Source organism: Microtus oregoni, unplaced genomic scaffold, assembly GCF_018167655.1.
Source record: "Microtus oregoni isolate MIOR12 unplaced genomic scaffold, Mior012 000021F_ref0000039, whole genome shotgun sequence".
NCBI classification, from domain to species: domain Eukaryota; kingdom Metazoa; phylum Chordata; class Mammalia; order Rodentia; family Cricetidae; genus Microtus; species Microtus oregoni.
In genome coordinates, this window is record NW_024543080.1 from 22,232,299 (window position 1) to 22,242,985 (window position 10,687).

The following is a 10,687-nucleotide window of genomic DNA, read 5'->3' on the forward strand; positions in this document are numbered from 1 at the left end:
CACCCCCAGGCTCCGGAGCTGCACTGCGGCTGCGCGGGGTGTGGGGGTTGGCACTGGTGCTCCGCCCTGCCCCGAGGTTCGATGCTCTTGTGAAGTACCCCAGTGATTGTGCTGTGACAGGCCGGTAGGGACGTTCTGGAACCTCCCCTTCTCGCCCCCGCTCATCCCTTTGACTTTCCTTGGCTTCCCCTAACTCTTAAGCTTTACCGAAATCATTTTATTCTTCAGGCCTCTAGTCTAGGGAGTGGATTTTAAGCGTGAACACCCAGTTAAGTCAGAAACTCCTGACTAGTGGCTGACCCATTCTAGAACCGGAGTCGGAGTACATTCCCACTCGGAGACTCGGAATTTGCACAGCGGAGTAAATAATGCGTATTTCATCGTTTGGATGAAAACAAGTATGAAAAGGAGTTCAGGCTCTATGAACAGGACAGTGTATTTTAATGTAGGGAGACTGACTTTTGTCCCTCAGATGTCAGGCCGCCAACCCCAACCACCACCAATTCATTTTCTTTCATTTGCCCTAGAGATGTTCGCTGAGTGCCTATTCTGAGCCAAGTACAGAAAGTTTATCGTTGACTGACAAGGAACAGCCCCACCGAGTTATGAACTCCGATAAACGTCAGATTTCTCTTTTCTTTCCTCTTGTTATCTATTTTCACTGCCTCTAGAGTGGCCACAAACCTGTGCTGTGGGTGTGTTTAACAAAGACAGCCATGTAAGCGCTGATCAGGAGTCATGGCTAGGCTTTTGTGCCCCTTGAGCCTCACACCAATGAGAAACAGCCTGTTTTTTGTGTTCCACTGTTTGCTGTACTGTCTCCACCAATACATACACAGAGACACCCTTGTAGATTGCACAGGTTTCAAAACCCTGCCTTATGCCACCTCCTCTGTGAAACCCGAAAACACCAGACAGTCGCAGTTCCTTAGTGTTCACGTTGTACAAACTTCTAGCACCACAGGGTAGCTCTGACAATACGGTATTTTGTTGTTGTTGCTTATTTCTTTCACCGAGACCATTTAGAAACAGCTTTACAAGTATGTATACTCCCACATACTTGAAGATAATCTGTATAAATATCCACTTTTCTTGCGATGAGTTATTCCGAGCCTAGGACGTCTGCAGTTTCCCTTCTCTCAAGACTTGTCACTGCCGTCTGTCAAAGATGCTTTCCTCGCTGCCTAAAGTGACTCTCCAGTCACCTTGTGTGTGACTTTGCTTTTTCTTTGCATGGCATTTCCCGTGGCCTAAAATTGTTTGTGTGCTATGTTTCTCTCTTTCCCCTCCTCACTGAAATGAAAGGTCCATGAAAGAAAGGAACCATGATAGTATAGCGTCACACTTATTATCGTATAGTAGAAAATTGACAATATTAACTTTTAATGGATTTATTGGGTGTATTTTTAAAATATAAAAAAAAATATAAGAAAATTAGAAGACAAAAGAGCTTTTTCTTTGGAAATAAATTCCCAAACATTCAAATTATACTTCCATTTCCTTTATTTTTCTTTTCTTTCTTTCTTTTTTTTGTTTGTTTGATTGATTTGGTTTGGTTTTGTTTTTTGAGACACGGTTTCTCTGTATAACCTTGGCCATATATAGCTTTGGAGCCTACCATGAAATTCATTCTGTAGACCAGACTGGCCTTGAATTCACAGAGATCTGCCTGCCTCTGCCTCCTGAGAACTGGAATTAAAGGCATGCCCCACTACCACCCGGCTTTCTTTATTTTTAAAACTGAAATTTTATATTGGGTAAACTGTTACTTTGTAGTTGTGCTGACATTTAAAGGTATCGGGCCTTTTGATAATTTGTCTTGATACACTAGAATAATTCAAGCATAAATTAAGACCCAAAGTTTTCCTGGAAGTTGATGCTCTTTTGATGGAGAAAGGCTACAGGACTTGTCAGCCATCTGAGACCCTTGGTACACTCACCTTAAACTTGGAAATCACCAGAAAGCATGCTTCTTAGATTAAGTTAAAGCACTACTGATGTGGAACTCTGTGCTCAGGCACAAAAGCCTTGGGTTCTAGCCTTAAAATCAGAGTGCTGTGGTTTACCCATTAGATACCCTCAGAAGGCTGGTTCCACTCAAAGGCCCTCCTGGAAGTGCAGAGAGCTCAGGAGGCACCTCACTTCCTCAAAGATACATGATTGGCTTTATATGCTCAGGGCAAAAATGCTATAATCCAGTGGTATAGCTGCTGGCCAACTGCCCATGATTTTGAAAGTCACTTTAATTAAGCTTATTAGTTCACCTAGCTAGACTTGAGTGGAATAATTTCTTCCATCTGCCATGACTTTCTGAGATGAATAGGAAGATACACCCCTGGGATAGTCACTTAACAAACACTCTTCCAGACACCTCCACTGAGCATCCAGAGACGTCACCCTATTTTTACCTGTTAGACGTTACTTTTTGTTTTCAGACCACACTTTGTTTGCTTGTTTGTAAATATTTATTTTTATTTATGTGTGTGGCTGCGTGAATTGATGTGTACCACATGTGTGCAGGAACTGGAGTTACAGGCAGTTATAAGCTGCCTGATGTGAGTGCTGGGAATTGAACCCAGGTATTCTGAAAGAACAGTAAGTGCTCTTAGTCTCTGAGCCATCTCACCAGCCCTGTTAGCCGGTGAGACATCAGCTTGAAATGATTATAAAGGAACAATTCAGAGGATTCCTTAATTCATATAAATGAAACCAAACTAGTAAATTGCTTTTTGACTTCAGTGACGTAAGTTTCTCTTTTTAGCTGAACTCTATTTTAATTTCTATTATTTTTGTGTGTATGGTGTGTGCTGCAGCACTTTTCAGAGGTCAGAGGATAACTTTTGGGAGTCAGCTCTCCTTCCACCTTGGGGTCAGGGGATCAAACTCATGTTGTCATACTTGTGTGACAAGCACTTTGACTTGCTAGATAATCTTACCATCACTGGATGGTCTTTTGAAATTTAAAATTGAAATTATTAGTGTTGAATTTGTGTGTGTGGTTTATGTGTGTGTATGTATGTGTATGTGGAGGGGCACATTTGTGTGTGCATATATGTTTAGAGGCCAGAGATTGACTAAGTGTGTTTTTCTCTATACACTTCACCTTATGTAATAACAATTATTCAATGTGTGTTTGCATTTGTGTTCTATGAGGACAGGTATTCTTTCTTAGTTCATAGACTACGCAGTGTCCAATTACAAGATAGAAGTCTGCTATTTCCATGCCTTTGGTATATGATAAACTTGGTGTGTTCTTTTCCCTGGAAAAGAAGAAAGAAAAGAATTAGAAGTCCTTTGGAGTGAGCTTTATGCTAATGCAAAATCTGGTTTTTATTTGCCTATTAATGAGCCTTGGAGATTTTCATTGTCAAAAAAAATATACAGTGTTATAGAAGCCAGAAGGAAAGAATATTCCAAAAAGGAGGGTATTCAGTCAGAGATAGCAAATGCTGGTGAGGACCGGGACTCACACATGAACTGTATCAATAAGGTTATCGATAACTTTTACAAGTATCATTTCATTCAAAAATCTAAATTACAGGGTGGGGCAAAAAATCCGGATTACAGTGGACTGGGAAAAGAATGGCTGGGGTTGATGTGTGGAAAAGTATAGTTTGCTCTTTCCAGAACTTTAGCTGCTTGGAGAAAGCAGACATAAATGGTAGCTGAGGGAGAATGCAAGAAAGAGGTGAAGGTTGGGTATTGTTTTATAATTCTGTACAGATTTAATTCTATTAACAAATATAAACAACAAATAAAGAGAAGGATTGAAGTATGGAGAAGGGGAAATAGGAGGTAATAGGGGCTGCAGGGGTGTGTCCCTATTACTCTACAAGCTTCTGTGCTCTCATCCCGCCTTTGGGCGGGACACCTGTGGCGGCATCTTCTGCAGCTTTTGGGGAGGGGACTTCTAAGTGTTGCCAGAAGGGAAGAAAGACTAACGCATGTTTCTGCATGTTATACTCTCCAGGTGATGTTGGGGGGGGGGGTTCAGTTTTATTTGAGTCCTCAGTTGCAGAAAATTCAAAGAGTATATTGGTACCCACTATTGAAAAGAAGCTTACAAGGCAGCTAGAAAAATATGCCACATTCTAGATGTCCTGGTTACGTGAACTGACCCCAAGAACTGCTTTGTGGAAGCAAGAGGGGGCTTCATGGAAGCTGCTGCTGCAGCTGCAAGGAATGTCCTAGAGAACCTAAGCCTCAGTCTTCATATTGAGTAGCCGGGGCGGGGGGGGAGCGGGGGGGGGGGGGCTCTAACAAGGCGATGTAGAGCTCCATTATTATTTTGCCATTCCTGAAATATAAAGTTTATATGGATTCATAATTTCTTTGGGTTTTCATGATACTTATGCTTGCTAATAAGAAGAAAGACTTTTGAGTTTGTAAATGTTGGCAAATTGCCATTTTAAATATTAGATGATTATTGCATTCAGCATTTCTGGAGAAATCAGATGCCATTATGAGTACTATTAGTCAGGAAACTTGAGAAACAGCTTGTTGGAATATAGAATCACCTAGACCCACATATGGATATGTCTGTGTAGGAGTGTGCATACTGTGAACTCTAATGCACGTGAGCATGAACACCACACATGCACATGTTTTAAAAAGAAGCCACTTTAAAAGGGCAATGTAAGTCATCTAATGTTAAAAGTATTTCAGTTTTTATCAATATTGTTTGCTGATATTTCTTTGTTTTTACTTTATCTTCAGCTTGTGGTGTGGGATATTTTGGTCAAACATGAACTTGTCCACTTTGTTGTAACTGTGAGGGGTCAACTCTTTGTCAAGTGTTAGGGAAAGAGAATTTCTTCCACATGGAAGCTAGTCTCAGAGAACTGTTTCACTCTAATGCATAATTGAGAAGAAAGCTCTCCTGAATAGCCATCTCTCACTCTTCCTGTGTGTAACAGTTCAGGCAAAAGCAAGGAGAGGGAGGAAAGAAAAAAAAAATCCTCCCCAGGAGGTGCCCCTGGCTGCAGTGCTCCTTCTGCTGTCAATCAGCCGGGGAACCATCTGGCCCACTTTAGATTTCTGGAGCCACCAAGCACATCTGCTGTGCTGTTCTAACGTCACGTGTAGAACCTGCCGGAAGCTGTGAGATGAACAAGAGAGCCAGAGTGAGCTGCATGAAGTTGAAGCTGGGTCCGTCTCAGTTCACGGGGAGACCCTGAGACTAGAGCCACCAAGTGAATGGTTCACGTCATAACTCTAAGGTGTGAGAGACTGGATCTTCGTGTTTCTGAAAGATTAGGGAGATGCATGTATTCACAAACTATAACAATGTTTAAAATTCAAGTTGTCATTCACGAGTTCCTCGTTTTTGTTTCATTATTATTGCTGTTTTGATTTTATTTCACAGTCCATGAAGGCTTTTTATTTATGTTTTGTATCTCTAGAAAAAGAATCCCAGGATTTTCCCTCCTGTGTGTTTTCATCTTTCTTCTTCATGGTCCATGATGCCAGCTGAGGTTGTCAGTACAATAGAGCTATGGAGGAATATGCCAAACTGACGGGATGGGAGCAGATTGTTCTCCCATTTTTCTAGGTCTTTGAGTTGTACATCAAATCTAGGGCTTATCACTCCACACTTGTTCAACCTGCGTGTGAGGTTCCCAATGGTCTTCGCAGCTCTGTGGCCATCAGTGATTTCAAATTCTCACCAGTGTAACCGTGCTTCATCATCAGTTAGGAGCTGAACAATGACTTTGGAGCAGGACCTGATGAGGACCTGGCGTTTGCCTCTCTTCTCAGCATTGTTGATGCTCTTGAGGGCATCAGCCAGGACATTCATGCGCACCATGGTGGCAGCGTGGAAAGATGTCAGAAAGAAGTGCTATTTTGATTTTTGAGACAGAATCTCATATAGCTCAGGCTGATATAGAACTCACTATGTAGCCAAGGCTAGCCTCGAACTTCTAATTCTCCTACTTTCACCTCTCAAATGCTGAGTTTATAGGCATGTACCATCACACCTGTCTTAAAAATTTGGATTTCATTTTTTTTTGTACAAATTCAACCCAGGGTATTATGCATCCTAGAAAAGTGCTATACCATTGAGCTAGTTTGTTCTGAGAAAAAAAATCTCGGGCTTGGAGCCTGAACCCAGTGCTTACCAAGCATGTGTGAAGATCTGTCTCCAGCTGTACATGGTGGCAGAGGCTTCCAATCCCAGTACTTGGGAAGTAGATGCAGGACATCACAAGTTCAAGGTATCCCTTGCCAAAACAGCAAGTTGGAGCCTGGCTTCAGATAACACGGAACCCTGTCTCAGAAGAAAAGAGGGCTGAAGAGATGGCTCAGTGTTTAAGAGCACTTGCTGCCTTTACAGAAGACCCAGGTTCAATTCCCAGTACCCACAACTGTCTATCCACAACTGGCTCATAATTGTCTAACTCTAATTCTAGACACACGTGGTGCAAATACACAAATGCGGGAAAACACTTATGCACAATAAGATAAAAAAACAAAACTTAAAAAATAGGAGAAGAGAAAGAAGGGAAGGGATAAAATCCACACAAAAAGGATTTGTAAAACTTCAATTCAAGAACTAAGATCTTTCTGGAAGCAAGTTTGTTGCCTGCTGCAGAGATGTGACATGCAGAGCCTGGGATCAGAGATCTAAAATATTAATACCCTCAGGCAAGTTTCTCTATATAAACCTCAAGCTAACCAAAGGCCAAATATAGCATTTACTTTTCTGTCTGAGGGCAATGGAGCTTCTCACGTTGCTATCATCTGATTGCATAGAATTGAAAAGCTAATGACCGAGAGCTCTGACTCAAGGACACTAGTTCTGGCTGCAAGCTCACACACGTGGAAAGTTCCACTTTTCTCAGAATTAGCTTCCGTAGCTTTTTCGTGTGCCTTCATGATAACACTTACCAAACCACAAATATTTATTTACTTGGTTTTTGCCAGCAAAGGGACTTTCCCCATTGTGTTTATATCAATCGTAGCATGTGTGTTTGACGATTAAACACTGTTCAGTTAAATGAAAAGTCATAGCATGTAATTAAACAACCTCTGTCAGACATAGTCGAGAGTCGTTGGCTCTCGTCACAACATCTACCTCTTTACCTGAGCTGTTTATTGCCTTTTTTCCTGTTATTGTGTGTAGCTCTCCCACAAGTGAGGGATGGAGCCCAGCTTCTCCCAGTTACTCAGCTTCTACCCACTCTGTCCCTGTTTTGTTTTTTTTTAATCTCTTTTCACTGTTGGAAAATTCCCATCAGCTTATACATGATCCATATTTATACACTTCAAAAAAGATTTATTTTATGTATTTTACCTACATATATTTCTGTGCACCACATCCATGCCTGGTGCTCTGGAGGTTAGATGAAGGTGTTGGGTCCTCTGGAACCGGAGTCACAGAAGGGTGTGAGCGCTTGTGGGTGCTGGGAACTGAACCTGGGTCCTCTGCAAGAGCAACAAGTGCTATTAGCCACTGTTCGATCTCCCCAGTCCTCTTACCAGAAACCCCCCAATCTTTTTGGACTCCTCTAGTTTTACTTATTAGCTTTTTCTGTGTTAAAATTCATTCAAAGAATCCTTCATACGTCCTGTGCTCAAGCACTCTTCCCAGTCCTTCTGGGCCTACACCAAACCTGCTTCTCCCCCCCCCCCCCAAAAAAAAAGTCTCTGCTAAGTCCCTTGCTCAGTTCTCTGCGTGTGTGCTATTTATCCAGGGTAAAGCCTTGAAAAGAGTTGCTCAGTCCCTCTTAAAACATTTTTTTCATATGGTCCCAAAATATCCTACTTTCACTTTTCCCTCTCTTCTCTCCTCTCTTCTCTCCTTCACTAACATATGGAAAAAATTTAACTTACTCTTTTAAAAATTTTTGTGTGATGGTACAGGTGTGTATTGTGTGGGGAGGTGGTACATACCACAGCGCACATGTGGAGATAGGGAGACAGTTTTCTCTCCATCTACCCCATGAGTTCTGGGGACCCACCCACAGTCATCAGGCTTGGTGGCAGGCTCCTTTACTGGCTGAGCCATCTTACTGGCTCAATGATTATTTTTTCCAAAAGAATCAGAACTACGTAGACTTTGTTAGATGGGATTTTTTTTTAAATGGACAGGAAACTTTCTAGTAAAATGTCTACATCTTTCTCAAACAAATGCAATGTAAGGTAAAGAGGTAGCTTGACAAGGATTCAAGGTGCTTGTGAGCTGTGCTGTCCCCACAGTAGCTGTCTATTGTGTCAGAAATTATCCCGGCCTTTAAGAGCTTAAAATAATACGTTCTCATGTGGTGGTTTGAATGAGATGGCCCCTAAAGGTGCATCTATTTGAATGCTTTGTCCTCAGGTAGTGGAAGGATTGGGAGGTGTGTGGAGGAAGTGTGTCATGGGCAGGATGGTGGAGGACTTTGAGGTTTCAGAAGCCCATGCCATTCCCAGTTCTTTCCCCGCCTCTCTCTCTCTGCCTTGTCCTTGTAGATAATCTAGGCTCCCAGCTCTCTAGCACCATGCCTCCCTGCCTGCTACTATCCTCCCTGCCATGATGGTCATGGGCTCACCCTCTAGAATCATGAATCCCAAATGAAATGCTTTCTTTCTTAAGTTGCCTTGGTCATGGTGTTTTATCACAGCAGTAGAAAAGTAATTAAGAACATCTTATTTTCTCCCAGATTTGTATGGCCAGGATTGTGGAGTTAGCTAGGTATATGGTCCAGGCTCAGGGTCTCCTAGGAGGCTGTATAGAGATGTGGGCTGGGGTTGCAATCATCTAAAAGCACCTTTCGAACTGTGTGGTCCTCTTTCAGGGCAGCTGCTCACAAGATCCTGACAGAGTTGGATTCCCTCCCTGAGAGACGCTTAATAGTTCTCCTGATGAAGCATAGACAGCGGAGGAGAAACCATGCATGAGCCTTACAACCTGCCAGTAGAGGTCACTTCATATCATCAGAGTCAGTCACTAAGTCCAGCCACACTCAGAAGGGAGGAAGGGCTTAAAGTTTCTCCTTTTTCTCTTTAAAAAAGGTTGTTGTTGTCATACTATGTATTTCGGTCATATGCACTCCAGCTCCTCCTAGAGGGACCTTCCTACTCCTCCCAACTTTGTCCTATAATACAATAATAAATATAATATAATGATACAATAATAATAAATATTATTGTTATTATATATGTAATATTTTTTATGTAATATATGTAATAATTTTTTAATGCATGCATATAAACATGCAAAAAAACCATACTAAGTCTGTTTGGTATTTAGGGCTGATCACTTAGTATTGGATAATTATTTAGAGGGCTCATTCCTGGGGAAGACTAATTCTCCTTTCTCGGTAGTCACTAATGAATGACCTGTAGCTCCATCTAGGGGTGGGGCCTTGTGAGCTTTCCCCCATCCTTGTTGGCATGTCAACTGGTGATGGTATTCAGGTCTTGTTTAGGACTGTTGAGATTTCATGTGTGCAGCTTCCCTGTCCTATATAGAAGATACAATCTTACAACAGAGTTCCTCTGGCTCTAAGAATCTTCCAGCCTCCTCTTCCAAGATGCTCCCCAAACCTTAGGCATTGTCAGTCGGGGCTAGTTACCCCCCAGTCAAGTTGTCCTCTGCATTTGGACCAGTTCTGTGATTCTGTCACGGTCTCTATCTGCCACAAAAAGAAGCTTCTTGGATGAGGGTCAGAGCTAAATTTTTCTGTGGGTATAAGGATAAGTATGTAGAATGTAGTTAGGGGTTTTATTGGTTTAGAAAAGTGGCAATAGTAGCTCTCATCTAGGCCCATGCAGTAACAAGCATGAATTGCCTACTACTGAGAAGGAAAGAGTATCAAAGGCTTTGTGAGTATGTTTCCATATTTCCCCCTGTAGGCCTGGAGCAGTCTTGAGCTGTTCTTTGTCTATCTATCTCTTGTCCAAATTCCTTTTTAAAAAAAAAAAATGAGGATGTCAGGTTTATTAGATTAGAACATACCCTAATGATTTAATTTTAGTTTGATTACCTCTGTAAAGACATCATGTCCAAATAAGGTCATATGCTGAGGCCTTTGGAAGGTTCAGTTCAACCCATAAGCGATAGCATATTTATTTTCATGAGAGGCACTGCCCGATGAATGAGAAAGCATGCAGAACTGGAAATAATAAAACGATGTTGTGAGAGGTCACTTCACAAATTAGGAACCAGTTGAACACTAAAGATGTTAAAATTAAAGAAGTTCATATATAGCATAAGCATAAAATATACTAATCCCAAATTTTAAAAAAAAGCTATCACATACCCCGAGATGATCTACCATGCCATAGCAAACATTCATGCTGTTCCATTTGCCAGCCCCATTTCCTTCTTACTTTGGTAGCAATGTCTTGACTTTTCTTTGTTACTTTTGTTTTATATGGAGGAGGAATCTAATTCTATTCTCAAGTACCTTTACCTGCTGAGCCATCTTGTCAACCTACCTTCCTCTCTTCCTCCTTCCTTCTTTCTTTCTTTCTTTCTTTCCTTCCTTCCTTCCTTCATTCCTTCCTTCCTTCTTTCCATTTCTCCCTCCCTCTCTCCCTTCCTTCCTCCCTCCTTCCCTTCCTTCTTTCCTTCCTTCCTTTGAGTGAAAAGTAAAAACAAGAAACAATCCTGGAAGATCCTTTATCTGTGGACACAACATGGGTGGAAATAATTTTTTTAAGGCCCTAAACATGTATAGACCTTTTGTTACCATTCTCCCCT

At 41.7% G+C, this 10,687-nt stretch overlaps 1 pseudogene; it reads right to left on the reverse strand.

Moving 5' to 3' along the window:
* Positions 1-5,398: 5,398 nt before the first annotated feature.
* Positions 5,399-5,809, reverse strand: LOC121460696 (annotated as a pseudogene).
* Positions 5,810-10,687: the final 4,878 nt, after the last annotated feature.